Source organism: Mustela putorius, unplaced genomic scaffold, assembly GCF_011764305.1.
Source record: "Mustela putorius furo isolate JIRA1106 unplaced genomic scaffold, ASM1176430v1.1 tig00003845_pilon_pilon_pilon, whole genome shotgun sequence".
NCBI lineage: Eukaryota > Metazoa > Chordata > Mammalia > Carnivora > Mustelidae > Mustela > Mustela putorius.
In genome coordinates this window covers 75150155-75171808 of record NW_025421998.1, presented here as the reverse complement: position 1 = coordinate 75171808, position 21654 = coordinate 75150155, and positions in this window count along the sequence as shown.

The following is a 21654-nucleotide window of genomic DNA, read 5'->3' as shown; positions in this document are numbered from 1 at the left end:
CCCTCCACTTCCTGCCACCACTACACCTAAATCTTGTTTGTTTTTAAAATCAGGATTGAATTACACCATCACCACAAAGCAAGAAATAAACTCTCATGGCTCTGATTCCCATGGTTTGCTCCCAGAATCTGTTTTTGGAAAATCCAGTCTTGCTTAATAGTTATGTGTACGTATCCTTTATTTATTCTACATAAATTGTCCTATAAACCAGAGTACATATTATGCTCTGTGAAGGTGATTCATAAATACTTTCTAAATAAATAAGTCATATTTTATTATGAAGACCTTAATTTTATACGTTAGCCCCATCCCTACTAAATGATATGCATAGACTGCTTACAACTATCCCTTTTATCTTATTCCTTATCTTTCTATAGACGAAAATTCAGTTTCCATAGACATGTAAATACTAAATTTTTTCTTCCAATGATGAAAAAAAATGAAATCATAATATATTATTGAATCAATGCAATATTAAAATCTAACAAAACTGTAGGTACTCATACAAATCCATATTTTACTTAGAGTAATGTTAAACCTCTTTTTTCAAATAATTGGTTTCTAGCTAATTTTGTTCTGAAATAGAAATGAAATTAAAAGTGATATTCTTATTTGAAAGAAATTGTCGCTGATACTTTATCATTGGATGTCCTTTCTGCCTGCTTTGAATGCTGATGATCTAATGACATAGGAAAAAGAACAAGAACATATCCATCCTGAATGAGCAGGGAATGTGATTTCATAAATGTAAAGCACTTTTTAAAAAGTGAATGCAATAATTAAAACTGTGTTTGGACAGGAGTAAGTTAGATAGCCTAGCGATATTTATAGACACAATCTTTACATTAGAAAAGTCAAATGATACCTCCAATGTTCCAGTAACTTTTTTCTTTTCATTGTTAGGCATAATGAATAGGAATTTTCAAACCCTTTGAGAATATTCAACATTTCTCAGTAGAAAGAAATTCTCTGTTTTCAAGAGAGTTTTAAACCTCTCTTGAGGGCAAAGACCCAACTAACTTCACTATGACTGACACATAGTAGCAACTCAATCCCTGATTACAAAGATGTTAACAATGGTAATTCCTGCTGTGGATACATTTCCACTATTTACAGCAGCTTCTGTTTTAAGTTTCTAGTACTGGAAAGTTAAACAGTTTAAAACCATTTAGAGTTTTCATCAGTATGTTTATCAAATTCAGAAGGGAAGTGGTAAATAAAATTGATTAAAGATGTACTCTTGACATGGTATTATAAAAAAGAGACAGAAAAATATGCATTCATTTGAATTATTAAGGTGAGGAACACCTGGGTGGCTCAGATGGTTAAGCATCTGCCTTTGGCTCAGGTTATGATCTCTGGATCCTGGAACTGAGTCCTGCATTGGGCTCCCTGTTTCTCCCTCTGCCTCTCCCCATGCACACAATCTCTCAAATGAATAGATTTTTTTAAAATGAATTATTAAGCATCGAATAATTTCAAAAACAAATTTGTTTGGCAGTACCTCAAACTATTAATCATGTATTCCTTCATGCCAAATAATTTAACCAAAAACAGTCCTTCGTGCTTTTTCCTGTTCCATCAAAACTTAATTTTCCAGGACAAACTTCAGGTGGTTGTTAGAACCAACACAACTGATGTTTCCATGTGTAGATTTGAAATGTTTACCAAGTCTTGTTCCAATAAAATTAAAAAGTTAAACTGGCCCCCTTCAGATTTCCTAATTCTAGTGGTCCTTCCCCATCAGAAACAATGTCATACTGAACACAATCAAAATCTGTGTTCAAATTAAAAATAAAAACGATCTCATCTTTCACTGATGACTTCATATGGGAGTGAGTTAAATTCAAAAGCTTTAGACAAGATACATCTTTTTACATCTAATACACCTAATTTTAATAATGAGAGAAATACAAGAAGAAAGAGATGTAAATTATAACAAATATTAATTCATGGTCATTTTAACAAAAAAAGAACACTTGTTCAAATATTTGTGATGTATTTTAAACATACAGAAAAGTAGAGAGAGGGGTGCCTGGGTGGTTCAGTGGGTTGGGCCTCTGCCTTTGGCTCAGATCATGATCTCAGTGTTCTGGGACTGAGCCCCACATCAGGCTCTCTGCTCAGCAGGGAGCCTGCTTCTGCCTCTCTCTCTGCCTGTCTCTGCCTACTTGTGATCTCTCTGTCAAATAAATTAATTAAATCTTTAAAAAAAAAAAAAGTAGAGAGAATGATAAAAAGCATTTGCTGATATATCTCACTTCCTTGTCATATCTTAGTATTTTCCCATATTTGTTTCAAGTCCTTTTAAAATTATCCTTGAATAACACTCTATAATCCTATTCCAATCATTCCTCCTCCCACATAAAAAATAGTATAAATTTTTTTATTCTAATACATGCTTCCATACTTGACCAATTATCTATATGTATATGAAAATATATATACATATTTTTAAAGATTTTATTTATTGGGGTGCCTGGGTGGCTCAGTGGGTTAAGCCTCTGCCTTCAGCTCAGGTCGTGATCTCAGGGTCCTGGGATCGAGCCCCACATCGGGCTCTCTGCTCAGCGGGGAGCCTGCTTCTCCCTTTCTCTCTGCCTGCCTCTCTGCCTACTTGTGATCTCTGTCTGTCAAATAAATAAATAAAATCTTTTTTTAAAAGATTTTATTTATTTATTTGACAGACAGAGATCACAAGTAGGCAGAGAGGCAGGGCAGAGAGAGACGTAGAAGCAGGCTCCCCACCAAGCAAAGAACCCAATGTAGGGCTCGATCCCAGGACCCCGGGATCACGACCTGAGCTGGAGGCAGAGGCTTTAACTCACTGAGCCACCCATGTGACCCATGAAAATATATTTTTTTATTTGTTTTTAAACTTTATATTAATGGCATCCTTCTGCAAAATTCCCTTTTCTCTCAATATCAATTTTATAAATGATTTTTTGTTCCCTGAAACTATAGTAATTGTGGATAAATATATTGTATATTGTATGAACATATCTTGATTTATATTAATTGTTCTCTAGTCAGTGGACTTTGAGGTGCTTTTCAGTTTTCAACTACCACAAAATGCTGCACTGATCAATTTTGGACATAAAGCTTTATTATAATGGTAACATTCCCTTTATGGAAATGGAATTCCTGGCCAATAAATATGCATGCCTTTAACTTTACTGCTATTTATGAATTGCTCTTCTAAATGTCTGTACTAATATGGAGTTCTACTAGTAGTTTATAAAAGCTCTGATTGCTTCATGGTCTCATTAATAATTGGTATTGTCATACTTCTTAATTTAGGACAAATGTATAGTCATAAATTATAATCTCAACTTTTAATTTGCATTTTCCAGATTGTTAATGAGGGTAAGTATCATTTCATATTTGTGGGTGGGACATTTGTTTGTCCTCTGTTATAAATCAACTCAATATTTGGTGATTGGATTATTGACTTCTAGGATTAAATATGTTCTGCATACTAATCTTAATTATATTATTTTCAAAAAAGCACATTCAAATTCCCTTTGTCTTTTTACTAGATTTTTTAAAGTACAGATTTTAGGGGCGCCTGGGTGGCTCAGTCATTAAGCATCTACCTTTGGCTCAAGTTATGATCCCAGGGTCCTGGGATTGAGCCCAGCATCAGGCTCCCTGATCAGCAGGAAGCCTGCCTTTCCCTCTCCTACTCTCCCTGCTTGTGTTCCTTCTCTTGCTGTTGTCTCTCTCTGTCAAATAAATAAATAAAATCCTTTTTTTTAAAAGTACAGTTTTTAATTGTAATACTGCTAAATCAATTAATCTCTAAGATGTGAGCTTTTTGTGTCCTCTTTAAGATATCCTTCACCTACCTCAAATACATAAACATAATCTGCTATATTGTTATCTCATAGTTTATAAGTAACCTATGGGTCTTTATTCTTCCTAAAATTTATTTTGGTATATGTTGTATGCTGTTGCATAATCAAGTATTCAATCTTTATCAGGGCCCAGATAAGAGGTATTTGCCTAAAAATGGCTTTGCAGTCCTCCAGACGCCTATAGGCCTGCATGGTGTACATGTTCTTATTTAGGGCCTGGGTCATGGCAGAGGAGTAAGAAGGACATATATCAGAACGCCCGACCTGACTTTTCGTATTACACACAAGCCCTTTTCCCTCACTCCGAAACCAGTTCATAATCACTGATTCCCATGAGAGAGGCTATGGGTGGGAGAGTATTATACCTGGGAAGTAGAGTATTGATAAAGAAAAAGCTAAATCTCCAGTTGACAGAGACTGGCTTCCATTTCCTTGTAACTTGATTGGAAGTAATATTAAATAAAAGACTGTATTCATCATAATCAGATAAAGATAATCGTAGAACATGAGAAAAAGAGACACTCGGAGGTAAATTTTGGTAATGTGAACCCATAGAAAAGTGTTCCCTTCTATGTCAAGTAACCTGTCGGCTGTCAGGGATACCTTGACACTTGAGTCTTACAAGCCATACCCTTGTTCGGATTTCATCAAATCTGATACTCTTAATGGCCTCCATGTAACATGCTTACCAGGAGTGAATACACTGGTATGATTAACACAAATATCCAGCCCACTTCCACATTTTTATTCTAACTAAACTAAATTGAAATCTTGATTTTGGGGACATCTGGGTGGCTGAATCGATTAAGCACCTGCCTTCAATTCTGGTCATAATCTGGGGTCCTGGGATTGAGCCCTGCATCAGGCTCCTTGCTGAGAGGGAAGACTGCCTATCCCACTTCCCTTGCCTGCCATTCCCCCTGCTTGTATGCTCTCTCTTTCCCTCTCTGTCAAATAAATAAATAAAACCAAAGAAAGGAAGAAAGAAGGAAAGAAAAAGAAAGAAAGAAAGAAAGAAAGAAAGAAAGAAAGAAAGTCAGTCAGTCTTGATTTTCTACATAGGGTTCTTCTGAGATTGAATAATATGTCCGCTTCCTTAAATGCAGTTGGTTCTCAGAACACATATGAGATGGAATTCCTGCCCCCTCAATACATGAGAGTTTGTATCTGGACCATGAAGACATCACAGGGTGACTCATGGATTGGAGGGATGAAGAGTCAGGTTTCTCCAGGCAACAGACCTTGGCCTCTTTGCAGGAGTTCTTCCTATGATTTTCCTGCGTGTTCTCTTCCAAGTGAAATGGCCTTTATTCAACTAGGTATAAACCAAGCCCTCCCTTTGAGGCACACTTTAAAGATAAAGCTATTAAAAAACTGTTCCTCATTCTCAAATTTCTCAAAATTCCTCAGTCTCACCATGACTCAGTATAGCCTTGGCAATTTATGTATATATTAATCTCTCCACTTTACTTGTAACTTGCTCAAGTGAAGAACTACATTATATTCCATCTCTTTGGTCCTTACAGAATTTTGAAGCATAACCTATATAATAGTAATTTCATAAATACATGTTGAATCAATTAGAAAAACTTAAGGTCCTCTACTGTGCCTTGATTCATACAGTATGTAGAGAAATTTTACCATCAGGTATTTTCTCTTCTTTTTTTTTTTTAAATATTTTGTGTATTTATTTGAGAAAGAGAGCAAGCACAAGTGGGTGGGAAGGGCAGAAGAAGGACAGAGCAGGGGGAGCTGGATCCAGCAGGTCCTGGATCCTAGGACCCTGATATCATGACATGAGCAGAAGGCAGACACCTAACTGACTGAGCTACCCAGGCACCCCAGGTATTTTCTCTTCTAACTATGAAGCATTCTTAGCAATCAAAAAGAAAGAAACAACACAATATAAAATAATAAAAAATAGTAATTAATAAAATAACCACAAATGTATAGAAAAGTATATCTCATGAGTATTCAGCAGAACATTCAGTGTTCTCTTTGTTTTTTCTCTTAACACTGCAGCATGAACACTTTCCATTCCTATAAAAAGCCCTTATAAATATATTTTAATATTTATTTTATCATGTATGTATAATGTCCCATTATACTGGCATACTATAACTTACTTATTATCACTCTAATATTGAACATTCAAGCTATTTCTACATTTTCATCATTATAAATAATGCTGCAGTAAATATCTTTTTCTGCGTATTTCTTTACAATAAGGTCCCTTAGGATAAAGGGTAAGCATATTTAAGCCACTTACACACACTTCCAAATTGTTTTCTAAGTACCTTTGAGTGTTCCAATTTAAACTGTAGCCGGCAATACATATGAATCTATCTCTCCATGACCTTCTCAGTGGTGAATAGAAAAATTTTTAAGCCTTCTTTTTACTCAGATGAAAAAATGGTTTACTATTACGGCTATGTTTTTTTCTTCTTTGATTATCTTTAAGGTTATATTTATTGGTAATATCTATTTCAAATTTTATAATTTGTATTTTCTTTGTCTCTCATATTTCTGGGGTCTTTAGGGGTGCCTCTCATTGATTTTTATGAACTTTATGTATCAAGAATATTACCTTTTCAACACATGCTAGTTTTATAATTTTATGTGTTCAGATCTATACTTTTCTCTTCAAGATATATATTAAAGATTATATGTTTAGAAAATACTTCTCTGGAGACTAAATGAATATTCATCTACATAGATTTTTAAAGTGTTTATATTTATGCTTTAGTTCACCTGGACTTTCCTTGGAGTATACTCTCGAGTAGGATTCCAAATAATTTGCTCATTTTTCCAATGTTATTTGGTTAACAATTTAAAAAAAAAAAAACAATAAAAAAAACAAACATTTTTTCTTATTCATAATATGAGGCCTCTTCTATTCAATATTAATTTCCTATACAAATCAGAGTCCGTTCCAGGATTATCTGTTTTGTCCTATTGTTTTGACTATCCTCCTACCAATTTGACAGTTTTCATAATTTGATCTTTGTAATCCATGTTTTAATATCTATTAAAGCAAATTCCCTGGCATTACATCTTAAAGAGTGGGTATACAGATGGACAAAGCTTAGACCATCTTTAACACTAATGGACAACCACTGCAGCAACCAGCCTAGGAAGCCAGCCCCCCACCCCTGGAGCCATGATCAAAGACTGTGCCTTCCCTATTTTGCCACCAACCAGAGAAAGTCAAGAAAATGTGCTTCCTAAACCAGTCACTTAAGCTGTCCACTTCTAGGTAGCGCACCCCGACATTTCCACTCAGAGCTACCTAAAGCCTTCCCTTTCTTTCACTCTACCGTGTTCCCGCTTCCTGCTTGCCTTTGAATCTCTGCAACACAGACACCAACACCAGTGATGGTGGCTGCTTCCCTTTCTGCAGCAAGCTCTGAACAAACAGCCTTTGTTGTCATCTGGGTTCTCTTCATTTATTTCCACACAGCTCTTTTTCAAAATTTTCATACCATTAATATCTCTTAAAATCACTTTTGAGGCTGCCTTTCTGGAAATAATATTAAAAATAATATTAACCTTAAACACCAAAGAATTCCCAGGGGCTGTGTTTTATATATAAAACTAAAACTTTTCCCCAAGAATCAATTCTTAAGTCAGGAAGCCACCCAGGCTTGGGGGTGGGTGGGGCTTTCCAAAGTTGTTATAATGAATGGTGTCAGAAGCTCTATTAGGGCCTCTTGCTTTTGTGCTGGGTACGGTTATGGGACACAGAAGCAGTCTCTATTATTCAAATTTTGTGTTTGCCATTTGAAATATATGAAATTATGAGATTAAAGATAAATTTTCTGGTACATATATTGGGCCTTCCTTGACAGCCAAGAAAGACACAGTATGTACAGTAAATTATATTACTAACTATAACGTTCAGTAGTCTTTAGTCAAGCCCTTGAAAAGTTGACCTTGCTGGAAGTCTAGGAAGACTTAGAATCCTCACAAACTGAGATGTGGCAAAGGCTTGGGCTCAGACTAGATCTGGCTTCCTGAGATAGAGGTGACCTGTCTTGGAGGTAGGGATGGGGAGGGAGTGACATGTGGAGGTACAGAGTCAGGGGAATGAGGGAATTACTGCCCTCACATAAATACGAAGGACTCAGGTACCAAGGGTAAAATCATTCTATTCTAAAGCCCAGGAGATAAAGAATCAAGTTGAACATTAATCAGGTTTTGTTTTGTAGTTTAAAAAAAAAAATCAGCTGAACTAAACTATAAAAACAAACACAAATAATGTATCTGATAGTTTTTAAAAAGTGCCTTGAGCTAACTTCCAGTCTTTTTTTTTTTTTTTTTTTTTTTTACTTTAATGCTTAGAATGACTCCCATATATAACCTAGAGTAAAAAGTATATGTAATGTGCTTCTTTTGGAACATACAATAAGTCAACTCTTCTTTATTATTACTTATCAAAACAAACTATTATTCGAATCAAATAAAAGTTATTGATTTCCTCTTTGATAAAGGTGTTATAAATCCTGAGATTATATAGGTTTCAAAGTACTTCTTTGAGGAAAATAACTGCATTTTTGTTTTTCTTGTGGAGTCTAATTTTTAGGGAAAAAAAAATCACTTAGGCAGCAGGAAGCAATGCTGGAAGCTATATAACCCAGCAAAATGATAGTAAATGTCAGATCCCATAGGGTTTAGTGAGGCCAAGGTGGCTGGAAGATACAGGGCAGAATTCCAGACAGAGAGGAGAGCTATGCAAAGAAAGAGTCCCACTTATCACATAGGGGTGCCTCTGAGTGTTAGGACAGGGCATGCATGCAGTGAAACACCAAGAGCTGGGCAAAAAGTCAGGGGAGCCGTAAACTAAACAATTCCCAGATGTTCCATCTCTGCAGTCCAGAATGGAGAGTCTTCAATTATTCTCCTGGACTTTCAGTCATCAGAATCCCCAGAAGGACCAAGGACAGATAAACTATTTATATAATACATATAGATACAAATGTATGTATCTATATGTGTATATAGGGAGATATACATTATATATTGTATAAATGATATGTTCTGTATATATGTAGGCATAAACACGCAGATATTTCTGTGTATGTATGTATTGCATATGTGTGTGTCTATACATAAACATATATATACTGAAAGAGAGAGAGGAGAGAAAGCAGTTACCTACTTGATAATCCAACTTCCAAAATATATATATATATATATTCTTCTGTAGATTGGTTGAATCTACAACCAATTGTAGATTCAACCAATAGTTGATTCTCCTTGAATTCCTATTTATGCCACTGTTGTGTTTATAGGTTTCTTATTTCAAACAAAAACACTCCTGCGAAGTATTGTTAAACCATTAACACCTTGACCTTGATGAGATTCTGAAATCAGTGAAGAAGGACCTTCCAGAAAGTCTGAGTAGAGCTCAGTATTTAACCCTGATATTCCGGAAGGACCAATTCTGACTCCAGACTATCTCCCATCCAAAGGCATAGTTAAAGCTCTACAAATGTAATTAGGTTACACTCCATACTAATGAAGAGACTTTAAGAATTGCGAAGTGCCACATCATCAACTGCTAATTTCTAAATGGAGTTTTAACAGCATGCGGTCATTAAATTTTTATAATTCTTAAATTAATTGAAAAGTGAACAAGTCAGGTCTGATCATTTTTTGTGTCTGCATGTCAATCAGCCAGACTGATAGATTCTGAAACAGAACTAACCATTTTCTTGATTTTCTCCTAATCAAGATACTTAAGTTTGTATCTCATCTCACCCCACTTAGTCTAATCAACTTGCCTTGTTCTGTGTCTGAGCCTCTTACCATGGTCTGTGAATCAATGTTTATAACAAAAGATAGGTAGGTTGTAAGTGCCTCCTCCAACATATCTCTGAATTTGTAATGGACTTTATGCAAAGACACAAAGAGCAACACACATGGTGTTGTTTTGAAAGTACAGAATTATTTTAAATTAAACAATTTATTAATAACAATATTACTTACTGAGCATGTGGTAGGCACCTGGCATGCCTCTCACTGTTGGATTTTCATGCCAACTTGGAGAGAAGGTGCTGTCATTCTAACACAGTCTTTGCAAATGAGGAACGTGGGAAGAGGAGATTCTAAATGATATGGACTAAGGTCACTCTTGTAAGGTCATTTTAAAAGCCAAATAGAGCTATTCATTGCAGTTTGATTTTTAGGTATGTGAAGTATTTATTTTGACAAAAAAAAAAAAATCCTCTCAGACTAGAAATTGATAACTGTTAAAACTGTAAGAAGATAAGGTAGTAGTTATCCTGCAGCTAAACAAATTTAAAAGTGGAGGCCCCAGCATGGTACCTTTTTATCTGCTCTCTGAAAATAAACCCCAGGATGTTTTTACCCTTAGGAAGCCTGCAGTCCCCGTGGCCTGCCATCCCTCTCCCAGGAGATTTTTCCAGCAGAGTAGAGCAGCTCTGGTGAATTCTAACTGCTCTCATATACTCAGAAAGGACTGTTTTTCACAGGTTTCATCTGACCTCTGCCCCAACAGTAAGAAAGTCAGACTAAATTTATGTTGAACAAATTTTCAATAACTTTGATGAGAAATATTTTTTACCAACAGCAGCCTACTCTCTATCTAACCTTTGGCACATTTCCACATTGATAAATATCAGCTTATGACCAAGAAAACTAATTGTAAATAATTTAATAATTTTTCCCTGTTGGAAATTGTAATCTATTTGCAAAATGATCCCATGGTTATAACTTTAAAACAGCTAAGGATGCTGCATTTGTGGATATTATACATATTTACTTGTTTTTGTTTTGTGTTTATGGTCCTTGAGCATCATGCTTCCCTCAATATTGCAGAAGAATGAGCTAATTCAACACCAGTCCAATTAGAAGTGTTACTATACAAAAATTGTTGGTTTGGATGTGCACTAACTTAAAAGATATTGAGCAACTACCATGTGGCAAGCTCAGTTCTATGTACTTATCTGTACTTTATCTAGGTTTTTGTTCTCTACTCAAAGCCCCAGGTGGCAGGCCATTACTGTAGAGCAACACTCAATGCAATCTAAAGTTATAATAAAACCTACATATAAATAGTTTTTGGATAGTCCATAGAATTTTTCATAATGGGATTTTAACCGCCATTTAAAATATTTAGCATGAAGTATTCTTATATCGGCATGAACACTGGACAATGATTATCTATAATTCTTAGTCACTCAGGTTCCAGGGTTCAGGCTGGTTTAGAGACACCTGTTAACTCTGCTCTGGCATGACAAACTTGGTTCAAATCCCAGGAAAATTCTCTGTGTCACTTGACCTGTGTCTTCAAAACAAAGGCAACTAAGTCTAAGCACCATAATGATTTAAGGATTGTGCTATTGCTTGTATAAGCATCTGAAACTGGAATATTGAGGAGGATTTGAGTGGTAGAAACATTTAGGGAAGAGAAGAGGCAAATCAGTTAACTTGTCAACTCTTTCTTCACAGGAAGCATGAAAGAAATGGATTCTTCCATGAGTAACTAATATTTCTAAGTAATGTCAATTGCCCTTTTTTTTTTTTTTTGCTTCTCATTTTGTTCCAAATGGAGTTTGCAGAGATATTAAAAAATTAGTGTAGTATATGAAACACTTGCATATGGCAGAGAATTTTTGCAGTATTAAATAATTCATAATACTATTTAAATTGCATAAATGTTAGTCTAGAGGAACATGCATGAATGTAATACTATTTTTCAGACTAGATACTGAATACTTCCTAATAATGAGCCTTCCCATTCCTCCATAGCCTTGTCAACAATTATTATTGTGATTCTTTTTAATTTTAGCCATTTTGGTAATGTCGTAGTTTCACTGGTATAAGGAACGTTATGAAAGCAATAATTTTCCCTTAAATACAGATGCATTCTTTGTGCCATACGTGGCAGCTGATAGTTTAAATTTGTCAGTAGGTAAAATCACCATGATGGTAGCTACAGCTCTGACATTCATCAGAACAGGTCAGAGATAAGATATAATATTTTATGAATCTGCTCAAAGATGAAAAATCTTCAGTAAACATAAATCAAATTTGACATTACAACTATTGGGCATATAATAGAAATGTCAACTAAATCCTAGTAAAGGAATTAGAGTTATTTTTTTTATTATCCTATGTTAGTCACCATACAGTACATCATTAGTTTTTAATGGAGTGTTCCATGATTCATTGTTTGCATATAACACCCAGTCTCCATGCAATCTGTGCCCTCCTTAAACCCATCACCAATCTCACCCATTCCCCGACCCCCTTCCCTTCTAAACCCTCAGTTTGTTTCTCCGAGTCCACAGACTCTCACAGTTCATCTCCCACTCTGATTCTCCCCACCTTTGTTTTTCCCTTCCTTCTCCTAATATCCTCCATGCTATTCCTTATGTTCTACAAATACATGAACCCATATAATTGACTTTCTCTGCTTGACTTATTTAACTCAGCATAATTCCCTTCAGTCTCAGCCACATTGATGTAAAGTTTGGGTGTTCATCCTTTCTGATGGCTGAGTAATATTCCATTGTTTATATGGACCACATCATTTTTATCCATTCATCTGTTGAAGGGCATCTTGGCTCTTTCTACAGTTTGGTTACTGACACAGAAAAAGATGACCTAATAAGACTTAAGTGAAACAACGGATCTTCAAGGAAAAAATTGTGGTCTTTCACATAAAACAAAATTAATTTTGAATTTGCAATATCCAGAGCTATTTGATATGAACTGTACACTATTGATAGTGTAAGCAAAATCCATAAAGAAATATCCAAACAGGTCTAAATTTGGCAATTTCTCTTTTTAAAAAAATATATATTTTTTCATTTAGAGAAAGTGTTTTTTAAAATCAAAAGAAATTTCATATGAAATATGTAAAAGTCAAAGCTAGTTAAATATGAGAACAATATTATGAGAATATATTAGAACAATAAAATAAAAATAGTTTGCATGACCATGAAAGGCAATATTTACAACTTATCTCGAAACTAATTTTTATGAAGAATATATTTCTGGTATTATGGATTGAAGTATACACTTCAACTAAAGAGAGATTTAAACAATTTGAGCAACACGTAATAAGTTGTTTGCCAAATCCAACTCCCCGTTCAGGTTAAAAGCCATGGTTCAAGTGGAAACAAACCATAAGCTGTTTATTGAGGGTTATTTCTCAAAAAGAAAAAACTGGAGTGGATCAAAACCATTCTCTGTGTGTGTGTGTGTGTTCAACAAAAATGTCAGTTGAAGATCATGAAGGGATGCTTAGACCCTGAGAAATGACAAGGAAGGATCTTGTGTGAGAGAGGGAATCAGGATAAGGTAGTGAGAGAAGAGGAGGGAACAGACTCATAGAGATAAACAGAGATGAGAGACCCAGACAATTTCATAGTAGAAGGTGGATGGGGAACCTAGGAGGTCTGAAGACTCTCCAGCAATCTGTTCCAAGTGAATTTCTTCCATGAGAACTCTACAAGATTTTCCTACAAAGAAACCTGGATACCCAGTTCCATAGTACTTACCTCCTTGTGATTATTAGTTTCCATTTCTGTCTTTCCAGTAGACAGCTCACAAGTCTAAGGGAGTAGAATTTGCATCTGATTTCCATTTCCATCCTCAAGGCCTAACACATACTGAATGCTCCAAAGCTGTGTAAAAAATTAATAAAACTGATCTCATTTAAAAATCAAACCCTAAGGGACGCCTGGGTGGCTCAGTTGGTTAAGCGACTGCCTTCAGCTGAGGTCATGATCCCGGAGTCCCAGGATGGAGTCCCACATCAGGCTCCCTGCTCCATGGGGAGTCTGCTTCTCCCTCTGACCTTCTCCCCTCTCATGCTCTCTCTCATTCTCTCTCTCACATAAATAAATAAAATCTTTAAAAAAATAATAAAAATAAAAATCAAACCCCATGTCCTCCCCCACCCTTTCAACTTTGCCAATCAGAGCAGAAGAACAGAACTAATAACATCACAAGTTGCAACATGCAGAGGGGAAATAGAGAGGGGATTGGGATTTGGGGGAGGGAGAGGAATTGAACAGAAGGAAAAGAATTTTAACAGTCCTAGCTGAAGGCAGTGCTTCTCAGACTTTATACATGTCAGAATCACTTGGAGGCCTTGTGAAAATTCTGATTACTAGGCCACATCCCCAGTTTCTGAATCAGTAGATCAGAGGTAGGGCCACAAATGTTCATTTCCAATGAGTTCCCAGATACTGTTCATACTTCTGACCAAGGACCTCATGTAGAAAACTACAAGCTTAATTAAGGGAATGGGAGGTGGGGGAAATATTGAGGAAGAAATAGAGGACAGTAGGAGAATTATAATTGGCTTCATAGATTAAGAGGCATTAAGGTATAATTCTCTGTCAGAAAAACTGATTAAGAGGCTGTAATTGGTATCTTGGAATTGATTGGTTAAGTTTAATTGGTATTACTGTTTTAAGCAAGTAGACTTAAGATGACCATATGTCTAGGTTTGTCTGGGAGAGTCTTGATTTTCTCCTATAGCCCAGCATAATGATTAATAGCACTCCCTTTCTCTCTCAGGGGTGCCCCAATTGGGACAATAAATTATATGGTCACCTTGCTTACTTATAAGAATGAAATACAAAATGTGTGCAAGCTGTGAGGGGTGCTGCTTCTTAGTCTATCTGGGCAAGAGAATGAATGAGCTGGTGAAAAGGAGAAACAAAGATTTTTATCTGTTTAATGCCCTTTCTAAAGGATTTTTGAAAAATACTGAGTAGCAGACACCATCCAAGACAGAGAGACAGCACTCTGGAAACCAGGCATAGAAATAAATAAGTGCCAGACCTGAAATCAAGATGATTAATGGCTAGGTTTTTCTTAGCCCAGAAGAAAGGTATGCCTTTTGATGGCTAGGCCTTTTCAGGACACACTTAAAGGGAGGAAAAAATATTAATCCCCTGATATCTTGTCTCAGGATAGCTGAGAGAGAGTCCAGGAAGGAATCTGTTCTTTCCACAAACATCTTGGGAAATTCAGATGCATGGCCTCCATTGAACATACTTTAAAAAACATTTTAATAACATGGGCTAGGTCTAATGCGTTATTCTCTCGAATAGCAATGACATTTTTAAAAATCTTAACCTAGGGGCACCTGGGTAACTCAGTGTGTTAAAGCTTCTGCCTTTGGCTCAGATTATGATCCCAGGGTCCTGGAATCAAGCCCTGCATTGGGCTCTCTGCTCAATGGGGAGCCTGCTTTCCCCTCTCTCTCTGCCTGCCTCTCTGCCTACTTGTGATCTCTGTCTGTCAAATTAAAAAAAAAAAATCTTAACCCAAAGAGGGGTGCTTGGGTGCTTGGGTCGGTTAAGTGTCTGACTCTTGGTTTTGGCTCAGATTATGATCTCAGGGTCCTGAGATGGAGCCACTAGTCCAATGAGGCTCTCTCTCTTTTCCTCTTCCCCTCCCCCCACTCACTTACTCCCTCCTCTCTTTCTCTAAAGCAAAGATATCAAATCTTTAACAAACAAAAATTAAAAAATAAAAGTTTAACCCAAAGGAATAAATTTATAATAGAAGAAATCTAGAAATGAGATGAGTGAACAGATTCTACTCTTCACCACCTTGATAATCTCAATTCCATTCTTCATTACTAAAACAGGAGAGCAGGTGGAAGGAAGAAAGTCATCACAGGGGCAGACCTTGGAATTAGAGCATGGTAACTACACACCTTCTTCATGAAATTAGAAGTTCCCTACTGCTATCAACAAATCATGGTGGAAGAATTTCTTCCATAAAACTCCCTCAAGTCCAAGGACATTGGGCTTTGTCAGTGAGAACGGAGAAATCCTCCAGAGTTGTTACTAGAGATATGATGGCAGCACTTTATAATCTGAAGGCCCTTGACCAACGTAACTTGAAATTACCTTTATTCAGTAGAATTTACATACTCTTTAACAAAGTTTTCTGACTTGATTTCTCTGAGTAATGTAACATTTGCATGACTCAATTTTGGCATCTTAAGGTTTGCATAAATATGCATCTTCCATTGAATTTATGATAAAGCCATGCAGAGCATATCCTTGACATCATGTCACCTTCTTGGTCACACATTGACATTATAATGTTATTTACTATAAAATTGCATTGACAGCATCTTAGGAACACTGTGACAGCATCTTAGTCACCATCAACATGAATAATGGAAGCACATTCTGACAATATTCACTGTGAGGAAAAAACCCATTACCGATTTGTCTTCGACATCATCATTACAGTATATACATACACACACACACACGCACACACACACACACACATATGTACATGCATACATGCACACATAAAGATGGAAAACAATTTAACTATTGAATGTCAATTAGCAGTTTATTATGAATCATTGGCAGATGAGAAATTGAACTTGACTGGGAAAGTCTTCCTCAAAAAATCTAGAAGGGAAATTCCTCTATCCCAGGAAGCAGGACAGAATCCAGAACCTTCTGCTTTGATTTCCAAGTACCAGACAATACTACTACTCCCCTCTTCATAGGTTTTGCCAGCTAATTGTACTTAAGATGATCATCCATATTGTAATAGGTATTTCATAAGTGTGCACTTAAAAATACATGTTTCAGTATAGAATTAAACAGCATAGACTACATCAAAGGTAAAGTCACTTTGTTTTCATTGTAGAGTGGGTCAACAACTTGTTTAATCCCCATGACTCATTTTGAACAAGTTTCCAGGTTTAGATTGCCAGTATTCCCTCTTAGACTTATGTATCAGTCACCTTCACACCACGTGCTAAGTATTTTTTTGCAGCAGAGAGGAAGAAGAAAAGACAAAATAATAATAACCAGCATTTATAGAGAGCCAGCTATATCCTAACCAAGTGCATTGCATGCAAAATCTCATTTATCCACAGCAAGAAGCTCATGGGGGACTGCAATTATTATTCACAAGCTATAAATGAATGCGTTGGGCCTTGGAAAGGAGAAACTTTCTCAGAAAGCATATGTGCTTCTAAGGCACATGGCTAGTAAATAGTGGAGTTGGAATTTGAAAAATGCGGGCTTCAGTGCCCCTGCTATCATTTCTCTTTGAAAGAAGAGAAAGGGGGGAAAGTGAGACCAGAAGCATAATTATGGTTAAGAGTGGCTGAGCACACCCACAAATGCTTCCAGCCTGTGGGCAATGTTGCCATTTCTTTTTCCAGAGGCTGGTGAGGGGAAAGTTCTCTGACCCAGAGCAATGCTGGGTAAAGCCAGAGTGGGATTTACCAGACCATTTCTGAAAAAGAGATTGCTTAGGGTCATCACTTGAGGTGTGTATCCGGAACAGACCGTCAGAGCAAGGGAGTACAGGGTTCCTGCCAGAAGTTTAGTGAATGGTCTGATAGCCAGGAAAATATGGGCAGCTGGACAGGAGTCCCTCTAAATAAATATCAGAGACAGCAGCAGCTGGGCCTCACATGTTGGATCAGAGTCAGTAAATTATGCATATCTATTTAATGCTAGATTATGGGCAGCCATATTACCCTAAGGACTTAGATGAGATGTGGTTTTCGTACCAAATTCTTCTTTTCTTACTGTTAGCTAAAATATTTGTCAGGACCTTCTGTCCACAGTATGATTCTGTCAAGTACCATCCAGTTTAAATTCTGAACATCAGTGATTTCTTTCCTAAGAATGTCATTTGCTGAGTCACCAAGGGACATGTGAACAAGCATTTGATCTGAACCTACTTAGGGCAACAATTGTGTGAACTTCTTTCTTACTCACTTATTCAACACTAGGATATAAATTAACTTCTTTGAAAGATTCAGCCCATTCAATATTGTTAAGATGGTTGATAAGAGCTTACAATATACTGTCAGCTTTCAAGTCAAATTATCCCATTTACTCTCTCATCTGGATTATTTTTCATTTATAAACCTAAAGGATTTCACTAAAGCAAGTGATTGTCAAGTGACTTTTAAATAAATGAACTTGTTAGTTGTATTCAAATAAGCTCTAGTCATGGGAGCTGGGTGATTTTCAATTTTAAGAAAATGTGCTTCCATTTGTTGCCTTCAGGTTAGAAATGATGTCATTGCCTAAACAATTGGAGATAGCTGCCATTTGAATCTCTGAATGTATTGCTAGAAATCAATCATGTAATGTACATTTTGATGATAACATATATAAGAAAGAGAACATATAAGATTCTCTTTCACATAAGTGTGTGTGTGTATATATATATAAATGCATATGTAAATTTGTGTATATATACATAAACATAAAAGAAAGAAAAAATATATTTACGTTTGATTATAGTTCATTTTGGTCATGGTTTTATGGCTCTAATAGATTATTATCTATATTTGGTATTTGGTCATAGCTTTAGATTTTGGCCATAGTTTTGTTCATCTCTTTTTGGCTCTAATAGATTATTACCTATATTGACAGTTCAGTAAAAAACAAATAATATATACAAATATGTGGGTGAAGGTCATAGAAAGGCTTATAATAAAGAACTAATGATAAGGCCCTCTCTCAAGTAAAACTCTCCCTCTCTTTGCTAATCTACCCCACACCTCCATCAAATTTTTAAAAATACTTTTTCTTTACTAGTTCTTTGGGTGGCCAACTTTCCCAAATAATGTGACTATATCTAAATTTTACTGTGCAATCAACTTTATATATTAGCTATTGACTTCTTTTTTTTTTTTTAAATCTTTTTTTTTTTTTAAGATTTTATTTATTTATCAGAGAGAGAGAGGGAGAGAGAGAGAGCACAGGCAGACAGAATGGCAGGCAGAGGCAGAGGGAGAAGCAGGCTCCCTGCTGAGCAAGGAGCCTGACGTGGGACTTGATCCCAGGACGCTGGGATCATGACTTGAGCCGAAGGCAGCTGCTTAACCAACTGAGCCACCCAGGTGTCCCAGCTATTGACTTCTTAATATGACAGATAAGTCCTCATCTCTTCCTTCTGCTAAGATTGTTTAATCACTACTCTGATTGGCCAGCTATGCAAATTCAAACAAGATACTTAAGCCCTCATTTCTCATCCCACAAACTATGGCCAGTAGCTCTTGACTTCACATTTGGTGAGGTGAGGACACCAGCAAGGGTCAGGTAGATGTAGATGGTTGATAAGTACTTAAATTCTTTCCCTATCCAAGAAAAGTGCTCACAAAGGGGAAGTTTTCATTATAATATTTAGAAGAATTTTCCATTTTTAATGGCTTTACCATATCCAAAATGGTTTTCTAACCTCTCGATCATTCTATAGACTATAGAATGTCCTTTTATATAACTGGCTCACTGTCTTCAAAAATCCGATCTTTGGCTGATTTTTTGGTACTTATATTAACTCATCTCATTATTTCCTAGATACCTTAGAGTCCTCTTCAAATTCTAACATTTTTGACAGTTCTTTTAAGATATAATAATTGATATACAATTACTTTCTGATTTTGGAATATTTCAGAATTAGATATTTTAAATTTAGAGAAGAGCTCTAAAAATAGCACAGAATACCCCTATAGCATTCACCTAGAATCTCCTAATGTTAACTTCATGCAATGGTCAAAATTAAGAAATTAGCCTTGGTATAATACTATTTACTAAGCTGGGACTTTATTTGGGTTTCACCAGTTTTCCCCTAAGTGTCCTTTTTCTGCTTTAGAACCCAAACCTGGATCCTGCATAGCTTTTAATTGCCATGGTTCTCCTTCAATCCGTTAATAGCTACTGAGACTTTCCTTGTCTTTCATGACTGACGTATTTTTTTCTTTTTAAGATTTATTTCTTTGACAGAGAAAGACACAGCAAGAGAGGGAACACAAGCAGGGGGAGTGGGAGAGGGAGAAGCAGGCTTCCCATGGAGCAGGGAGCCCAAAGTGGGGCTCAAACCCAGGACCGTGGGACCACAACATGAGCTGAAGGCAGATGCCCAACAACTGAGCCACCCTGGTGCCCCATGACTTTGACATATTTTAAAAGCAATTGCAGGTATTTTGTAAAAAGCTCCTCAAGTTTTAGTGTATATGATGTATCTTTTAGAATACAGTTATGTTTTTTTTTTTTAAATGAATACCAGAGAAGTGATATGCCCTTCTCAGTGCACAATTTGAGGGAGGACATGATATAAACCTGGTCATGTGTTTAAAGTGATATGTACCAAGTTTTTTCATTATAAAGTTATTTTCCCCCTTGATAAATAATATTTAGTGGATATACTTTGAGACTGTGCAAACACCTCATTTCTTCTTAAACTTGCCCAATTGATTTTTAAAGGTCTTATCTAGATTGTGATTATCTTTCAGCTCAATAAGTTGGTCCTTTTGGTACCTCAAGTACTTCCCTGCCTCTCAACCACAGATAGATTTCTCTGGTTCTGTTCTCCAGCTGCAATGTTTTCACTAGTTGTTCTAAAAGCAAATCTCCCCACAGATTTAGACTCCTGTTCCAAAGAGGAGACAGAGATAAAGGTTCTTGCTGGAGTTTAATGCCTCTTCCACAATAGCACTGCTCCCCATCCAGCTTTTCCCTAGGAGAGGGATTTCTCAAGCTTCTTCCAATCTTTGCTGTGAGTGCTTTGCAAGATTCACAGAGAAAAAAACCTGCAATAGGATGCAGATGTCCTTTCTCCTGCAATTTGTTCTCTAGTTCTGACATTTCTTCTCATTATTTTTAAGTTCACTCATATTCATAGTGTATTGAAGTGTCTGATTGTGCACATTTAAGACTGAAGAAACAGAAATGTTTATTGCGAGCTCAGTCTATGGAGAAAGGGCTATGGATGGCAGTCTATGGATGGCAGGCCCTACCTCAGCATGAGCTTGTGGGGCACCAGGGCATACATACTCCATGCTGAGGGAATCCTAGGTAGAAAAAATGAAGAGGGTTTTATCCCTCATTTAATAGAGGGAGGGTTGGGAAGATGATTGGTGTTCATTTGCACTTCAATCTCTCTGTTTTCCACCTTCCCAGTATCTGCTCTCCCGAATTCAGAGGTCTCAGACTCTACCAGGCAGGTCAGGCCCCTGTTAACCAACATAACTCTGAACATATTCTAGGCTGTTACTTTCTCATACTGTTTCATTTGTCTGCACTCTTCAATCACTTTTTTACTTCAGAAATGTATTTAAATCTGTTATCTACTGATTGCTTACATGTACATTTTTGAAGCAAAGCTAAAAGTTTCATTACTGACTTAATAAGACTGCTATCTTCAAGGATGAATTCTAAACATGACTGTAGTGATTAATGATTTTTACTCATCAAATCATAGATTTTACAAATTCTTAAACTTTTTTTTTCTTTTTAGCATTATTGTAAATGGAGTCATCCAGAAACAGATATATATGAAGGATTTTAAACTATGAAACAAGGCAGAAAATTTCCTTTGGAAAATGTTATATATTTCCTAAGGAAATATATATATTTCCTTTGGAAAATGCAAATATTTTCTTCTTTCATAACTTTGCATAAGTAGGCAGTAGGGTAGAGTGATATGAGAATGGTCTTGGAGTCAATAGACCTACATTCTTATACCTACCTCAGTTGAATCTCAGCCTTTACATATTGGTGTTTTGTCATGATAATTACTAAGGTCCTTTTCCATTCTAAAATTTATTGTTCTAAGCCTTTGAACTCTTTATTTTGTTGTCTTGAGTGAGGTTCTGAATCCTTGAATCCATTAATTCATCTTCATTTGTCAAAGTATTTTTTATTTTTGGTTACCTAACTTACAGAAAACACAATTTTAACTATCTAAGCATTGTGCATGCCTTCCTATGTTGCAGAGCATAACCATAAATGCCTCCCACTTCTAT